This window comes from Phascolarctos cinereus, unplaced genomic scaffold (genome assembly GCF_003287225.1).
Source record: "Phascolarctos cinereus isolate Bilbo 61053 unplaced genomic scaffold, phaCin_HiC Scaffold_2;HRSCAF=192, whole genome shotgun sequence".
NCBI lineage: Eukaryota > Metazoa > Chordata > Mammalia > Diprotodontia > Phascolarctidae > Phascolarctos > Phascolarctos cinereus.
The window spans coordinates 273,751,540-273,756,025 of record NW_027555625.1 but is presented as its reverse complement, the minus strand read 5'-3'; the positions used below and the strand labels follow the sequence as shown (position 1 = coordinate 273,756,025).

The window sequence follows — 4,486 nt, the reverse complement described above, 5'->3', positions numbered from 1 at the left end:
AGGGCACTGGTGAAAATACATTGTACAGTCAATAAACATTAAGACTCTACTCAAAATGCCAGGCCCAGTGCTAAACCCTGGGATACAAAGAGTTCCTGCCTTCAAAGATCTTATAGGATAATGGAGGAGGATAACGCCCAAAAGGAGGCTGAAATGAGGGGTGGGGATAGGATTGGCTTGGGATAAAATATGAAGAACAAATCCAGAGGAGTGCAGCTAGGTGGTAAAGGGAGAGATGGCCCACCTGGGCACCCTCCTTAAATGGAGGTTCTGGGGGTGAGCTTCTCACTCTCTACTCTCCAATCTGAGGGAGGGGCCCTGAGGGCAGAGGATACTGACAAGGTGGGATTTTGTGGGCTGGAGTGATGAAGCAGGATGAAGAGGTTCATGGGGCACAATGAAAAAGTGGGAAATGAAGAGATGGCAGGGCTGAGCGCCTTCCTGAAATGTGGGTTCTTTCATCAATAGTCCCCTGGGATACATGGACTCCAGTGAAAAGAATACAAGATTTGGCATCAAGGGACCAAGGTTCAAATCCTGACTCTGCTATTTAGTACCTGGGTGTCCTTCAGGCAAATTACTCAACCTCTCTAGGTCTCAGTTTCTTAACCCATAAAATGAAGGTATTAGGCTAAATGATCTCTAAGGTACCCCCCAATTCTTACTTATTTATTTTTGCAAGGCAATTGGGGTTAAGTGACTTGCCCAGGGTCACATAGCTAGTAAGTGTCAAGTATCTGGTCTGAGACCGGATTTGAACTCAGGTTCTTCTGACTCCAGGGCCAGTACTCTATCCACTTCACCACCTAGCTGCCCTTCCTCCCAATTTTTATGAAGGACCTAAAGCATCTTCTTACCTTTGCTCACACTATGCCTCACCCTTCCACCCCACCCCCACCCCCTGCCCCAGGCCCAGAATGGACCTGCTGCCTTCACCAACCTTCTGTTGCCCCCTCCCTAGTCCTTATTGGAGTCTTTCTGTTCCTCCAAAACCCAAATCTAGTTTCACCTACTCCACGTGGCTTTCCCTGTCAAATTAAAGGATCTTCTCTCTCCTCAAATGTCTATCACTCCTCATGGATCACTCCTTCGGACTGAACTCACATCCCATTCTGTTTATATTTCACCTATACACTACATGCTACATCTGGACTCATCTAGTACTTCACGGGAGATCGAAGAATGTTAGGTTAGAAAGAGACCTTATAGGCCATCTTTGCACATGTCATACCCTGCTATTAGGTTTTAAATTTCCTCAAGCCAGGAATGTCACTTACCCTTTCTTTGTGACCCCCATAACACTTAATACAGGGCCTTAATCAAGGACCATAAACTTAAGGACCTAAGAGGCAGGCAGCTCTCAATGGATAGAGTGCTGGGCCTGAAATCAGGAAGACCTGAGTTCAAATCTGGGCTCAGACCCTTACTAGCTGTGTAACCCTGGGCAAGTCATTTAACCCTGTTTGCCTGAGTTCCTTACCTGTGAGATGAGCTAGAGAAGGCAATGGCATCTGTAAAATGAGCTGGGCAAGTCACTTAAGCTCTGCTTGTCTTGATCCTCTGGAGAATGAAATGGCAAACCACTCCAATATCTTTGCCAGGAAAACTCCATGGACAGTATTGGTGTGCTAAGGGTCATGGTGTCACAAAGAGTTGGAAGTGATGGAATAACAAGAAACCTCAAAAGACATCTAGTCCCACCCCCTTATTTTACAGATGAATAAACTGAGGTACAGACTGGTAAAGCAACTTGCCTAGATCTAGAAAGGAAGTCAGTGGCAGAGCTGGGATTCAAACCTAGGTCATCTGATTACAAATCCGCCTGTCTTTCCACTGCACTGTTTCAACAGTAGGCACTTAGCAAATATTTATTGAGTAAATGGATGGATCTTCACAGTCAGGAAGGGCCTAACAATGGAGGAAGGGCCTCAGTGGTTAAAGGGCCCTACTTTCCACAAAAGCCCTAAGGTTATTCATTACATTTGTATAGACTGGACTTACACCCATTGTACCTCAGTCTCTGAGAATGTTTATGCCCATCCTAGGCCCTCTGAACATTCCTGCTCCCCCAGTCTACCCCCTCCCCATCCACACACTTCAGCTCCCTTTTCTGCTTATCTGAGCAATGAGCACAGGTGACTAAGCAAGGACAAGAGTAGTCACAAGTTTAGGGGCTGACAGCCTCAGCACAGAAGGTTCGTTGGGTAATAATCAGAGGGCAGAGGCCCGAGCATAACTTTGTAAAGGGTCTCTGGCGGGGCAGATGGTCTCCCTGCCAAGGACACAACAAGAAGTTTGAGAATAGGAAGGTCTGAACTAATTTTCCCAATCAGAAAAAGAAGACTAGCTCCTCATTTCTAGCAAGGAATAATACAAGCTGCCTGGGAGCAGAGAGAACACCCAAGGGTACATGATGTTCTGTATGGCCCCAGGGCCTCTCCCTACCTTTGCACACAGCGACTCTGAGCCAGGAGACTGCAGCTGCCCCAGAGATCTGCACTCAGCACCCTAGATTCTGGGGAATTTCCCTCTGAGTCATAACCTGGGCACAGAGCCTACAACTCAGCCAAGTAGTAGGGCTGAGTGCAAGAGACTCATCTTGGGCAAGGAGGAAGGGGGCAGAGCTTTTGCACTCATTCTCCTGTTCTGCTATAAAGGGAGGGGCTGGACCGGTCCCTTCACAACTCATCCTTCTAGCCTTCCAGCTCATTCTTCAGCCCACGTGCTCCAGCCCTGCCAGCTATGGACCCCAACTGTGACTGCTCAAATGGTAAGGGACTCCTAGGTTCTCAGGTTGTCTTAGGGACCAGGAACCTGGGCTCTGCCCTGGCTTTGATTTAAGCTAAAAGGGAAAGGCTTGGGAGGAAAGACGCTGCTGTTAGCATGGAGAAAATGGTTGGATTGGCTCTAAAGTGGAGGAACTGAAAGCTTTTATCCATTTCTTAGAGGAAGCCCTAAATAACAAATGTACTGGACAGTGGGGACCCAGGTATAGGAGCCAATTGGAGAAGGGTTCTTTTGTTGAAGAAAATGGCTGCTAGGCTCCCCGAGTTTTAGAGGGGGACGATCAGGGTCCCAAGATCTGGAATCCGTGATAAGCAGAGGAGCAGCCCGCTAAGTCCTTGGGTTTTACTGTAAGATCTAAGGGTTGTAGCCTCCTTTTAGGGACCTGGAGGGGGGGGAGATTGGGGAATGAGAGGGAAAGGATAATCCCATACTTTTGTTTTATCCTGAAATCTGCCCTGGAGCTCTGATTGGATGCTAACAACTGCTTCCCACCCCCACCTCCCTCTCTCTCTAGGTGGCTCTTGCACCTGTGGTGACTCCTGCAAATGCAAATCATGCTCCTGTACCTCTTGTAAGAAAAGTAAGTGTACTAAGAAACTAGGGGTGGGGTGGGGTGGGGATCTTCCATCTTCTGAACTAAGCAGCCCTGGCATTATCAGAGAGATATCTGTATAGGCCTGGAGGAGGGGGTTCAACTATGTCACTGTAGTCTCAGTATCTCCAGTACCTGGAATATCATTACTATAGGTTGCATTTGTGTAGTGCTTTTAGGTTTACAAAATGCTTTACAAATAGTATGTCATTTTGTCCTCACAACAACTTTGGGAGATAGGTGCTTTTCTTCTCTCCATGTCACAGATGGGGAAACTGAGACAATGGTTAAATGGCTTGGCCAGGGCCTCACAGCTAGTAAGCATCTGAGGTTGGATTTGAACTCAGATCTTCCTGGCTCCAGGGTCTAAATGCCTTCACTGCTCCCCTCAGCTACTTATAATAGAGGCACATAGTTGGTGATTGAAATATAGCTAGCAGGGAGGAAGCTGATTTCCTAGCAGAGCTAAATCTTCCAAATAGCCCCTAAGCTGTTGAGTCACATGGGATACGTCCTCAGACTCCCCACTGATGTCTTTGGGTGGGCTCTGCCAGGTGCTTAGGTCAGGACTCCTCACACTCACTTCCTGTCTTTCCTTCTCAGGCTGCTGCTCCTGCTGCCCAGCAGGATGTGCCAAGTGTGCCCAGGGCTGTGTCTGCAAAGCCCCCCAGACCGAGAGCTGCAGCTGCTGCCACTGATGCTCCTGCCTCCCTGTGCCTGTAGAATAGAGGAATCTGTATATTTTCACGCACCGTGAATGTTTTTCTACTTTTTCCCTATGAAATATGTAAACGAAAATAAACTAACAATGCTTTTCTATATGTTGTTGTGTTGTGTGTCACGGTTTTGGGGTTTTTTTTAAGACTTGCTTTAGATTGCTTTATTTGAGAGTTAGGAGATGAAAGAGATGCAGAGCTAACAAGCAACAAACCTCCCAACTTTCTTCCCACTCATTGCCCTCAAAAATCTGTTTATGAATCCCTGGAATATTGATTCCATCCTTCTCTATTCCTAACTGCTCCCAGGTACAGGGAGAGCTCAATCCACTAACTCCCAGAACTTAAAGCCAATTTTTGGGTTCCTCAGCTCTTTTCTCTCATCTCCAAA

The 4,486-nt window shown here is 47.2% G+C and overlaps 1 long non-coding RNA gene across 1 annotated transcript; it reads left to right on the top strand.

Annotated features, from left to right (window-relative positions):
* The first annotated feature begins 2,660 nt into the window (after positions 1-2,660).
* On the top strand, positions 2,661-4,200 carry LOC110193772 (uncharacterized). Its single transcript, XR_002320546.2, has 3 exons — positions 2,661-2,770; positions 3,302-3,367; positions 3,983-4,200. It is a non-coding gene; the product is annotated as an uncharacterized LOC110193772 (long non-coding RNA).
* Positions 4,201-4,486: the final 286 nt, after the last annotated feature.